This window comes from Triticum dicoccoides, chromosome 3B (genome assembly GCF_002162155.2).
Source record: "Triticum dicoccoides isolate Atlit2015 ecotype Zavitan chromosome 3B, WEW_v2.0, whole genome shotgun sequence".
NCBI lineage: Eukaryota > Viridiplantae > Streptophyta > Magnoliopsida > Poales > Poaceae > Triticum > Triticum dicoccoides.
In genome coordinates this window covers 712,033,956-712,048,211 of record NC_041385.1, presented here as the reverse complement: position 1 = coordinate 712,048,211, position 14,256 = coordinate 712,033,956, and positions in this window count along the sequence as shown.

Sequence of the window (14,256 nt, the reverse complement as noted above, 5' to 3'; positions counted from 1 at the left end):
TGGATGAGAGGTATGATAACCAGGCCGAGTAGACTGATTCTAGTCAACAGTGTGGTGAGGGCGAGGCCTATTGAAAGCACAAGTGCTCCCTGGGTGATTTTGGTAATTAATGTCAACATATCTCTTGTTGGACTAATACTTTTACCTAGTATGTTTCAGATAAGTTCAACAATGGAGTGGCATGGACTAGAGGATGTGGAACCCCTTCAAGATGCTAAGGACAAAGGATTGTCTCAAGCTCAAAGCACAAGAATCTACATTTTACTTTTAGTGATCCAAGATCACATTGAGTCCATAGGAAAGCCAATACTATTAAGAGGGGATGAGGTGTTGCTTAATGGCTTGCTTGCTCAAAGTGCTTAGTGATATGCTCCAAAGCCCTCAACCACTTTCTCACATCCACATATGTCCCAAACCAAAAGTCAAACTCGGCCCCACCGAATCTTTCTATCCGGCGCCACCGAGTTCTCTTGACATAGCCATTGCCAGAAACCCTAATCTAGTCGGTCTCACTGATGGGATCTCGGTCTCACCGAGATGGGCTTGCAAACTCTCTGTTGCCTATTGTAATGATTTCGGTCTTACAGAGTTATGCAATCGGTCCCACCGAGTTTGCCTGGCCAACCCTCTGTTTCACTTATTAGCCAAATCGGTCCCACCGAGTTTGTGTAATCGGTGAAACCGAGTTGAGGCTTTACCCTAACCCTAGCACACCGGTCATACCGAGTTGATCATGTCGATCCCACCGAAATTCCTAACGGTCACATTATGAACTAAATCGGTCTGACCTACTTTCATGATTCGGTCCCACTGAGTTTGGTAAATTGTGTGTAACGGTTAGATTTTGTGTGGAGGCTATATATACCCATCCACCCACTCTTCATTCATGGAGAGAGCCATCAGAACATGCCTACACTTCCAACATACATTTCCTGAGAGAGAACAACCTACACTTGTGTTGAGGTCAAGATATTCCATTCCTACCACATAAATCTTGATCTCTAGCCTTCCCCAAGTTGCTTTCCACTCAAATCTTCTTTCCACCAAATCCAAATCCTGTCAGAGAGAGTGGAGTGTTTGGGAGACTATCATTTGAAGCACAAGAGCAAGGAGTTCATCATCAACGCACCATTTGTTACTTCTTGGAGAGTGGTATCTCCTAGATTGGCTAGGTGTCACTTGGGAGCCTCCGTCAAGATTGTGGAGTTGAACCAAGGAGTTTGTAAGGGCAAGGAGATCACCTACTTCATGAAGATCTACCCTAGTGAGGCAAGTCCTTCGTGGGCGACGGCCATGGTGGGATAGACAAGGTTGCTTATCCGTGGACCCTTTGTGGGTGGAGCCCTCCGTGGACTCGCGCAACCGTTACCCTTCGTGGTTTGAAGTCTCCATCAACGTGGATGTACGATAGCACCACCTATCGGAACCACGGATAAAAAATCTCCGTGTCTCCAAATTGCGTTTTTACACTCCAATCCCATCCCTTTACATTCTTGCAATTTGCATGCTTTACTTTCCGCTGCTCATATTCTCTTGTCATACTTGCTTGATATGTATTGTGAATGTCAAAACTTGTGCAAAACTCCACTTCAACTTAAAGAAATTAAAAACTGCAACTTTTCTTGCTTAGAGTCTACTCACCCCCCCCCCTCTAGACACCTCTTCTCGATCGTTTCAATTGGTATCAGAGCTTTGGTCTCCATTGGTTTGGTTTAATCACCATTGGAGGAAGATGGATGCGTCTACTTTGGGGAGTCTTAGACATAGAGTACCTATACTTGATGGAGAGTACTTTCATGAGTGGAAAAATGAGATGCTTGTAATTTTCAATGAATATCATTTGAACAAGTACATTACTAGCCCTTGTGCACCTCATGTTGATCCTATGCATCCTACTCTTGATGAGTCAATTGACATGATTCGCAATCTTAGAACTGTTAATCTTATCACTAGAGGGTTGCCTAGAAACTTGATTGGATGTTTGCCTACTCTTAAGTGTGCCTACACTATATGGAAATTTCTTGAGGAACGTTTTCCAAATTATTCCTTGCAAAATCTAGATGAAATTCTCCATAAGTCTGTTGCCTTGAGTAAGATGAATTCCAATGATCCTAAGTTTGGTGATTGTCTATTTGAGCTCACAAATCTTATGCGTGCCAAAGGAGATGTTGGAATTATTAGCGATATTATTTCTGAAGCTATTAGAATTCATAAAGAAGATCATTGTCAAACTCATTCTAATGAATCACCCTCTCTAGGAATTGATCCATCACATGACGATGTTGAACATGGATACTATGATGAGGATGATGATAGTGACTTTGATCTTGATCATGCAATGAGACACTTTGGTCTTATGGCAAATCTTCAGGGATACATGGCAGGTGTAAAGGAATGGGTTCTTGATAGTGGATGTACCGATCACATGACCGGAGATAAAGATATGTTTCGTGAGCTCGCTGAAAACAACGTCCCTTGAAAGTATGTCACTTTTGGTGATAACTCAAAGGGTAAGGTGGTTGGCCTCGGTAAGGTGGCCATCTCACATGATAGCTCCATACAAAATGTCATGCTCGTTGAATCTCTTGGGTACAATTTACTTTCAGTATCTAGACTTGCTGATTTCGGTTTCAATGTCCTATTTACTGAAGTAGATTGCCAAGTGTTTCGTAGAGACAATCATAAAATGGTCTTTACCGGTATACATAGAGGTGATCTTTACATTGTTGATTTCACTAAAAAGGCTCAACCTAGAACTTGCTTAATTGCTAAATCCTCTAAAGGCTGGTTGTGGCATAGACGGTTAGGTCATGTGGGCATGCGAAACCTTGACAAGCTTATTAAAGGAAATCATATCCTTCGCGTTAATAATGTCATATTTGATAAGGATAGACATTGCAGCGACTGTCAAGCAGGTAAACAGGTTGGAGGAAGGCATCCCGTGAAGAACATCATGACCACAAGGAGGCCGCTCGAGCTACTTCACATGGATCTTTTTGGTCACAACGCGTACAAAAGTCTCGGTGGAAATTCTTTTGGTCTAGTTATAGTTGATGATTTTTCAAGATTTACGTGGGTGCTCTTTCTCGATGATAAATCATAGGTCCAAAAGATCTTCAAAAACTTTGCTAGGAAGGTCCAAAATCAATTTCAAGTGAAGATCAAGAAGGTTCGCAGCGACAACGGAATGGAGTTCAAGAACGCAAATGTGGACACCTTTCTTGACGAAGAAGGGATTTCACATGAGTTCTCGGCTACGTACACACCTCAACAAAATGGAGTTGTTGAGAGGAAGAACCGGACACTCATCGAAATGGCCAGAATGATGCTTGATGAGTACAAGACGCGGAAGCACTTTTGGGCGGAAGCGGTTGAGACAGCTTGTCATGCAACAATCGCTTGTATCTTCACAAGCTACTCGGCAAGACGGCATACGAGCTCCTCACCGGTAACAAACCCAAGTTGGATACTTTCGAGTATTCGGCTCAAAGTGCTACATTCTTGATAAGCATCGTCGTTCTAAATTTGCTCCTAAGTCTCATGAAGGTTTCCTACTTGGTTATGGCTCAAATTCTCACACTTACCGTGTCTACAATAATTTCACCCGAAAGGTTGAAGAGACGGTAGATGTGAAGTTTAACGAATCTAACGGCTCGCGAGTAGAGCAATTGCCAATTGATGTAGGAGACAAAGACCCTTCGGAAGCAATCCAAGACTTGTCTATTGGCAAGATTCGTCCAACGGAGGTGAAGGAGAGTACCTCGTCCGTCCAAGTGGAGGCTTCCACCTCACGACAAGGTGAACCAAGACTTGATATGGAAGCATCCACAAGTGGGACACACCAAGATAAAGAAAACGAGGAAGTACACCAAGATGAACATCAACAACCTCCTTCTCCACCACGACAAGAGAACAACGTCAATAATGAAGAAGGCCAAGAAGAAGAACAAGATGAAGAAGATGTTCCACCAAGATCCAAGCAAAAGCTTTCACGAGTTCGAGCAAGAGTTGCTAAAGACCATCCCGTCGAGCAAATCTACAATGATATCCAAACCGGGAGAATCACTCGCTCAAAAACTTGTTTGGCTAACTTTTGTGAACATCATTCATTCATATCTAGCATTGAACCTATGAAGGTTGAAGAAGCTTTGGAAGATCCGGATTGGATAAACGCCATGCATGAAGAGCTATACACAACTTTGAGAGAAACCAAGTTTGGACATTGGTTGAGAAGCCCGACAATAACCACAACATCATCGATACCAAATGGGTGTTTCGCAACAAGCAAGATGAAGATGGACAAGTAGTTCGCAACAAAGCATGTCTCGTCGCCCAAGGCTACACTCAAGTCGAAGGTATGTACTATGGTGAGACATATGCCCCCGTTGCTAGACTTGAGCCCATTCGCATCTTACTTGCCTATGCTAATTACCATGATATCACCTTGTACCAAATGGACATTAAAAGTGCTTTTTTAAATGGTGAAATTGAGGAGGAAGTTTATGTTAAGCAACCTCCCGGCTTTGTCAATCCTAAGAAACCTAATCATGTTTACAAACTTCACAAAGCTCTTTATGGTCTTAAACAAGCTCCTAGAGCGTGGTATAAATGCTTGACCAGGTTCCTTATTGAAAAAGGCTTTGAAATTGGAAATTTTGATTCTACTGTTTTTACTAAAAGGGTTAATGGAGAACTATTTGTGTGCCAAATCTATGTTGATGATATTATATTTGGTTCGACTAACCCTCACTTTAGTGAGAAGTTTGGAAAGCTAATGTCGGAGAAGTTTGAGATGTCGATGATGAGTGAACTCAAATTCTTTCTCGGTTTGCAAATCAAACAAACTAAGGAAGGAACCTTTGTCTCTCAAACAAAGTACACCAAGGACTTATTCAAGAAGTTCAATATGCAAGAATGCAAAGGTATGACTACACCCATGCCCACTAGTGGACATCTTGATTTGACCAAAGATGGTGAACCGGTTGATCAAAAGGTTTACCGCTCCATGATTGGTTCATTGTTATATCTATGTGCCTCTCGTCCCGATATTATGCTAAGTGTGTGCATGTGTGCACGATATCAAGCGGCCCCTAAAGAATGTCATCTTAAGGCTGTGAAAAGGATGGTGAGATACTTAATACACACACCAAATTTTGGCATTTGGTATCCTAAGAGGTCTTCTTTCGATCTTGTTGGTTACTCCGATTCGGACTATGCCAGAGACAAGGTTGATAGAAAGTTCACTTCGGGTACTTGTCAATTTCTTGGTAGATCTCTTGTGTCTTGGTCCTCCAAGAAACAAATCTCGGTATCCTTATCCACCGCCGAAGCGAAATACATTGTCGCTGGTTCATGTTGTGCTCAATTACTTTGGATGACCCAAACTCTTAAAGATTATGGGATATATGTGAAACATGTTCCATTGCTTTGTGACAATGAAAGTGCTATCAAGATTGCTCACAATCCCGTGAAACACTCTCGAACTAAGCATATTGAAGTTCGTCATCATTTCATTCGAGATCACGTTGCCAAAGGGGACATTAATCTTAAACATGTTTGCACCGATAAGCAATTAGCGGATATATTCACCAAACCACTCGATGAGAAAGTGTTTTGCAGGTTGAGAGGTGAATTGAACATCATTGATGCTTCAAACTTGGAGTAGAAACTCCATTTGGATACAAATGCAAGGCATGAGCTTTGACTAATCCTTGATATTTCTTTCATGATGCTATTCATATGTCTTGGATATATTTGCACCCTTGCATGCTATCTAACCCTTGTAGGTACTTGGATGAATCTAAATCTATGAGATTGCAACTCACTCACATCTTGAGCAAATTTCTACATCACCAAGTCTCTACGCAATGGTGGTTGAAGACAAGGAAGCACGAAACCCTTCAAACATATCCTTTGGCAAATTCTACATTGAGCTTTATGATTTTCATTTTGGACACACAAGTGCTCTTCCTTGCAAGACTAACCCATGTAGGTAGATGAACTCAAATTCCAAGTGGAGCTCCTAACTCTTGATGAGCTACATCAACCTTGAGCAACCCACACAAGTTCAAATACATGATCACGATCAACACCACCACCCAAGGTATGTTATTCCATCTTAGAGAAGCTTTACTCCAAGACTTGAGTCAAATCAACTCAACAAGATGTGAATACATCAAGATGCTTAAACGAAAAATGGTAACCCCATTTTGAGCTTAAACGATGAGTATGACCTATGATCAAGTGATCTCACTTGACTCCTAAGTCAGTATACTCTAACATAGGTGACTTTGTCGCCGACCAATTCTAGATGAAGTTCTCTTGTGTTCTTTTTTTTGCGCTCTTGCATTTGTCTCATGCATATTTGTTTCCCCTTTCAAAAAAACTTCATCTAGATTTCTTTTCTGTTTCTTTCTTGTTCTGCATTCCCTGCATCCAATTCATTGAAAATCTTTTAGTTAATTAATTGCAAATCCTTGTGAGATCTTACTTGTCTAGTGAGCTGAGATGACAAGTGTTTTCTCTGTGATGAACTCGGTCCCATCGGTCTGTTGTTTTCGGTGCAACCGAAGCACACAACTCGGTGCCACCGATTTCACTACAGGAAAAACAACTTGCCACTTGTTCCTGCATTCCTTTTGATCCAGCTCCACTCAATTATTCTTGTCCTCTACCAACATCACATTTGACTTGCTGCTTTGTTCTGTGACTCAAGGACCAAACCCAGTTGTGACAAAAATCCAGAAGAATCCTTCTTGGAAATTGATGTCAAAGGGGGAGAGAGAGATCACATCAAAGCTTAATCATTTCTATAGGGGGAGAAAATACTCAGGGGGAGAGAGTTCTTCAACAAGGAAACAGAAGTATCACTTCAGAATACCCCAGATGCTTGGTGTTCAAGAGGAGAGAAGTCACATGTCTTTAAGAGGGGAAAAACATGTTCATATTTGATTGTTTGCATTAGCTCTGTTTCTTTTCTTTGATCTGATTTTCTGTTCCCTATCTTCTCCCAGTATCCCATGCTAGATTCAGGGGGAGCAATACATCTAAGGGAAGAAAATCCTTGAATTCATTGCACATCTTTACCTTTGGGGACATGTCTATATCCAATGGAGTACTCAGTACTCACTCTCTACATGTCATCCCAGTCTTGGTACTCTTGTGGTTTCTTTTGTTTGCTATGGCTAGTAGGTGTATCTGTGTTATCTAACCTTGTTTACGCAGGTTCATTCCTTCCTAAACCAACTCAAGACCACAAGGTAAGTATATGCTTCACAGTCATGTGTATGAGGATTTCTTGCTGATGTACATACTGTTTGCAAGAAGGACTCATGAGCATGAAGATACATTTCCCATATTCACATCATTTTCTCATATAGCCAAGATACATGTAACACATTGCCTACTATGTCATGCTTATGCATTCACATGCTCCTATATTCCATATTTACATGATTGCATACATGTAGGGGGAGCCTATGCATGTTACATGTCTTTCCAAAGCTTTACTTGTTATTCTCTATATCTTTATCTAAAGCTTTGATGTATGTTGTTATCAATTACCAAAAAGGGGGACATTGAAAGCACAAGTGCTCCCTGGGTGATTTTGGTAATTAATGTCAACATATCTCTTGTTGGACAATACTTTTACCTAGTATGTTTCAGATAAGTTCAACAATGGAGTGGCATGGACTAGAGGATGTGGAAGCCCTTCAAGATACTAAGGATAAAGGATTGGCTCAAGCTCAAAGGACAAGACTCTACATTTTACTTTTAGTGATCCAAGATCACATTGAGTCCATAGGAAAGCCAATACTATTAAGAGGGGATGAGGTGTTGCTTAATGGCTTGCTTGCTCAAAGTGCTTAGTGATATGCTCCAAAGCTCTCAACCACTTTCTCACATCCACATATGTCCCAAACCAAAAGTCAAACTCGGCCCCATCGAATCTTTCTATCCGGCGCCACCGAGTTCTCTTGGCATAGCCATTGCCAGAAACCCTAATCTAGTCGGTCTCACCGATGGGATCTCGGTCTCACCAAGATGGGCTTGCATACTCTCTGTTGCCTATTGCAATGATTTCGGTCTTACAGAGTTATGCAATCGGTCCCACCAAGTTTGCCTGGCCAACTCTCTGTTTCGCTTATTACCCAAATCGGTCCCACCGAGTTTGTGTAATCGGTCAAACCGAGTTGAGGCTTTACCCTAACCCTAGCACATCGGTCATACCGAGTTGATCATGTCAGTCCCACCAAAATTCCTAACAGTCACATTATGAACTAAATCGGTCTGACCGAGTTTCATGATTCGGTCCCACTGAGTTTGGTAAATTGTGTGTAACGGTTAGATTTTGTGTGGAGGCTATATATACCCCTCCACCCACTCTTCATTCATGGAGAGAGCCATCAGAACATGCCTACACTTCCAACATACATTTTCTGAGAGAGAACAACCTACACTTGTGTTGAGGTCAAGATATTCCATTCCTACCACATAAATCTTGATCTCTAGCCTTCCCCAAGTTTCTTTCCACTCAAATCTTCTTTCCACCAAATCCAAATCCTGTGAGAGAGAGTTGAGTGTTGGGGAGACTATCATTTGAAGCACAAGAGTAAGGAGTTCATCATCAACACACCATTTGTTACTTCTTGGAGAGTGGTGTCTCCTAGATTGGCTAGGTGTCACTTGGAGCCTCCGTCAAGATTGTGAGTTGAACCAAGGAGTTTGTAAGGGCAAGAAGATCGCCTACTTTGTGAAGATCTACCCTAGTGAGGCAAGTCCTTCGTGGGCGATGACCATGGTGGGATAGACAGGGTTGCTTCTTCGTGGACCCTTCGTGGGTGGAGCCCTCCGTGGACTCGCGCAACTGTTACCCTTCGTGGGTTGAAGTCTCCATCAACGTGGATGTACGATAGCACCACCTATCAGAACCACGGATAAAAAATCTCCGTGTCTCCAAATTGTGTTTGCACACTCCAAGCCCATCCCTTTACATTCTTGCAATTTGCATGCTTTACTTTCCGCTGCTCATATACTCTTGTCATGCTTGCTTGATATGTATTGTGAATGTCAAAACTTGTGCAAAACTCCAATTCAACTTTAAGAAAATAAAAAGTGCAACTTTTCTTGCCTAGAGTCTATTCACCCCCCCCCCCTCTAGACACCTCTTCTCGATCCTTTCACCTATTCACCATCTGATTGTGGTGGATGCTCCGAAGTGGGCGCTAGATATCATTGACAGAGGATGTAAAGCCTTCTTCTGGGCTGGTTCAGAAGAAATACACGGGGCAAGTGTCTGGTGGCCTGGAAGCGTGTCTGTCGGCCGAAGGAGTTGGGGGAATTGGGCGTCATCAATCTTCGTTTGCAGGGCATCGCTCTCCGCCTTAGATGGGAATGGCTCTGGCAGACGAATACCTCAGAGTCGTGGCATGGTCTGGCCATGTCCGCTGACAAAGATATGCAGGCTGTGTTTGCCAGTTTGGTTCACTAGAAAGTTGGAGATGGGAACTGAGTGCTGTTTTGGAAAGATAGATGGGTCAATGGACTGCGAATTGTTGAGATTGCTCCGCTGGTGACTGGGAAGGTTAGAACCCAGACTGTGAACAGAAGATCGGCAAGGGAGGGCCTGTTCTTAGGCAATTGGATCAACGATGTCAAGGGGGAGTTATCCACAGAAGGACTGGTGCAGTTTATTCACCTCTGGGAGACGCTTGGCGAGTTGAATTTGGATCCAAACGTGGGTGATCAGGCAATATGGAAGTGGAATGCCTCGGGCCAGTACTCGGCAGCTTCGGTGTACCGGATCATGAACGAGGGAGCTATCAAACTTGGATGCGCTAAGGGGTTGTGGAAGTGTTGGGCCCCCTGGCATGTAGATTGTTCATGTGGCTGGCCTTGCAGCGCAGACTATGGACTTCTGACAAAAGATTTCGACATGGTTTGCAAGATGCCACGTCGGTCTGCTTTCTGTGTGATCAGGAGGAGGATTCGGTTGATCATATTATGCTACAGTGTGTCTACTCGAGGCAAGTGTGAGTCCAATACTTCAGGTGGGCCAATATAGACTTGCAGCTTTTGCCTTTGACTTCGGAGCGGTTGCAAGACTGGTGGCCCATATCCCGAAAGAGCATGCCAAAGGGAGTTCGAAAGGGGTTTGACTCTTTGGTCATGTTGATTTCTTGGAATATTTGGAAGCAACGTAATGAGCGAGTCTTTGGAGGTAGAGACACAATCAATGGATGGGAGCTATCGACAAGGATTTATCACAAGCTGCGACTTTGGTTAGCGGCAGGAGCTCGGAGTGTACATCAGTTGTGTGAGTAGTCGGGTATTGTGGGTGTAGGTGTGCATTTGGGTTTCGCCGGAGTGTGGCGCGAGCCTGAGAACTCTTCTTGTAAATATTTCCTTCTTCTATAAAGCTTAGGTACGCTCTTGGCGTACCCCTCAAAAAAAATGTTTTTCCATCATACTATTGTTGGTGTAGTGTAGTATTTTTTTCTAGCCATTGTATGTTGTTCATTGTTGCCGCCACATTGTCAAATCTTAGATCCGTCACTGCCTGTCATGATGATCTTGGAGGCGGTCGACAGCGTTGCTGTAACACACCGGCGATCGAGGGAATCGATGATCCAGAGTAGGTGAAGAGAGCAAAGAAATGGATGAGCCAATATATGGGTTTCAAGGAGCAGATCGAGGGTTTCGGGAGGGGAAAGTGGGGGAGAGGAAGGATTTCTATAATAGGAAAGTTCGAGACTCTACTTCTATATGGGCTTTCGTAGCTACTAGGCCAGGCTTAGTAAAATACTCGCGCCATCCGATTGGTTGGATCGTCTCCTGTGCCAGGATTTAAATGTGCAGAAAGAAGTTGTCACGTCGGAATGCTTAGGGGTAATTCAAGCTATTGATGAAGGAAGATTTTGTTTTTCATCGTGAAAGAAGAGAGGATAATATTAATGCTCATAATATTGTTAGATATTCTTTAGATTTAGCTCCTGGCCGGCATGTATGGCAAATGGAGACCCCGAACTATGTAAAATGAGGTGTGATTTACGAATAAATGAGCTCGGGTGCACTTTCTATTAAAAAAAAGTCACATGTGCCTGCAAAGCGACCCGTCCACCCTCTCGGGGGTGTACGAGCCGACCCATATTGGGTACTTTTCCCAACCTTATGGAAAGGTTATGGTATCTTCCTTGAACCGTTTTTCCCTTTTTTTTCTGTCTTTTCTTTCTTTCTTATTTTTTGGTTTTCCTATTTTCTATTTTATTTCATTTTTCATTTCCAATTTCATTTTTTCATTTCTTTCATGTTTGTTTTCTCTTTATTCTTTATTTCCCTTTTAAATTTATTTTTCTTTTTTTGATCTTTCAAATTCGTGAACATTTTTTATATCATGAACACTTATTTGAACTCGTGAGAATTTTGTGATTTTTTTTAAAAATAATTGTGAACATTTTAAATAATGCATATTTTCAAATCCATGAACATTTTTACAAATTCGCGTACAATTTTTAAAATTGTGAAATTTATTGAAACTTTGTGAACACTGTTTTAATCAGCGAATAAATTTTGGAATTCATTAATATTTTTTTGTTTTGATGAATTTTTTTGTGTCTAATAAAATCAATTTTTTGAAATACACGAATAATTTTTAAATTCACGAATATGTCATGAATCAGTGAAAAAATTAAATACGTGAACTATTCTGAAATCCCTAAACATTTTTTGAATACACAATATGTTTTTATTCCTGTTTTTTTCACAAAATCATCAACATTTTTTGAAAACCTTTTTTTTGCAAAATCACAATGTTTTTGTATCCATGAACATTTTATGATTCATTTTTTTGAATTCACATACATTTTATGATTTCTCAAATATCTTTTTTAATTGCTATATTTTGATATACTGAATTGTTTTAAAGATGAAAAGGATAAAAACAGGATAAGAAAAAATGAAATGAAATGAAAAAGAAAAGAAAAAAGAGTGTGGCCAGCACCCCTCGCCCTGCACATGGGGCAGCCCAAAAATGGATGTCGGGGTGAGGGTGCTCGTTTCCTCCCTATTGGGGTGCAGGTCGGCAAATAGGTGGTCCCGCCTTAGAGCATCTAACAATCGGGCTCCTCAAACCTACTCTATACATCCAGGTGGACAACCTCGTCAATGACCGGTCACAAAAACGTGACCCAGTCGGGTGCCTCAAACCGACCATATACGTTCGGGTTAACCGATAACCCTCATATCCATCGCAAATTTGGGATGGGTATAGGAGGCCGGAAGCGCCCGTGCGAGTCTGCCAAATCGGATCTGGCAAGCCATCCCGACCCCACATATATTCGTCTCCATCCGCATCCCTGGCCAAACCCTAGCCACTCTACTCCAAGCTCTGTTCGGACAATCTTCAGCATGACGGACAGTGGATCCGACTCCGAGATCTCCCGACCTGTGGATTGGGATCTCATACCATGCGGGCCCGAGGAGGAGATGGTCGTCCGCATGGCTCTCCCTCGCTTCCAGGAGGAGTCTGCCCGACCACGGTCGGACTCGACCTGGCGTGAATCCATTGCGTCCGCACAAAAGGCGCTTGGATCTGGAAGGAGGCGCAGACTGTTGCCTCGCCGGATGCGGTACCGTCCTTCTAGCGCCCAAACGCCGAGGCATCAGTGCAAACCCTCTAGTGGTGCCTCTTTTTCGCGATGTCGGGCTCCGAGTCAGAGGTAAACAACGGTATGCATGGTGTCTTCCTGTCCGTTGTTATGGTGTGGCGCGCCCCGTTGTGCTAGGAAGAGGGCACGAGAGACAGCTGCAACCCTCGAGGTCAAGGCCACGAAGGAGGAGTCACACGCCGCCGCAGAGCCGCTACAGGTGACCTGCACCCCCTGGCACTACAACCAAGTCGTCGAGGTGTCGGCCTCTGACCACGAGGGATCTATAATGGAGCTCACCTCGACCAGAGACGTCGAGGCCACAGGCTCCGAAGAGAAAGATTATTGCATGACGGTAGCGCCTCGTGTCCGACGCGCTAGTACATGTCTCATGTCTGACTCTACCTCGCCAGCGACTGGACTTTCCCTTTGCGGGTCTCACGGCCGCCGGACATGGACATGGACGGGAACAAGGACTTGAAGACGAACGAGCGTCAACAAAGATTTAAACTAGGTTTACATTGCATGTAATTTTATGGATTTGCTAATGAGGTATCCGATTGTGGAAGAGGACATTTGAGGGCCGGGCGCATCCGCAGATGTTTAGAGCATTACTAGTAGAACCCTCAAACCCTCAAACCCTTGTAGCAGTTTTAAGGGTTGAGAAGTGCCAGTTTTTGACACTTTTAAGGGTTGAAAAACAGGGGCAAAGACTAGAACCCTCAAATCCAACCCGTAACCTGCTTTAAGGGTTGGATTTGAGGGTTCTAGTCTTTGCCTCAACCCCAACCTTTAAAATTGTCATTTCATATATCACATATTTCATCACATTTCATCATATGACATATCACAAATTTCATCACAATTGACATAAAACAATAATCATTCTAGTTATTATTACAACACCGAATAAAACAATAATCATTCAAATTATTACAACAATGTTTGAGCAAATAACACTAATTGTTCGAATCAAATAGGACATAGAAAAGGAAAAAAAGATACATCATGGGCCAATGCGCCGCCCATCCAACTGCCAGTGGTGCTCTATTAGATCATCCCGGAGCTGACCATGAGTGGTTGCATCCTCAATCTGACGATGTGCTTGAAGAAAAGCGTGTATGCGAGAAGGGTTTCTTTCCGGTTGCACACGGGTACCAACATTGTCATAGAAACAAGGGAGGTTTAACCCTCTCTCATCCTCTAGGATCATGTTGTGTAGAATCACACAATATTTCATGATGTTCATCAAGGTTTTTTTGTCCCAAAACCGAGCTAGACCACGAACTATGGCAAACCTTAATTGCACGTCGATGAGGAGGCTCATCATCTCGACGTCGTCATCTTGCAGCAACTCCTCAATGTCGGAATCGTCAGATGTCGACCAATCCGATGAATCGGACATGACAATCTCCTCATTGTTCATCTCCATCTGCAAAGGACATTCACTCATTAGTGCTAAAAATGAAACAAAAAAAATGAAACAAAATGAAAAAAAATGAAAAAACCTCACCTCTCGGACGAGGCGGCGTCGGCGGCCGGGGCAGGGCGGGAGGGCGGCCGGGGGCGCGGCTTGGACGGCCCCGGGAGGTCAGGGCGGCGGGAGGGCAGG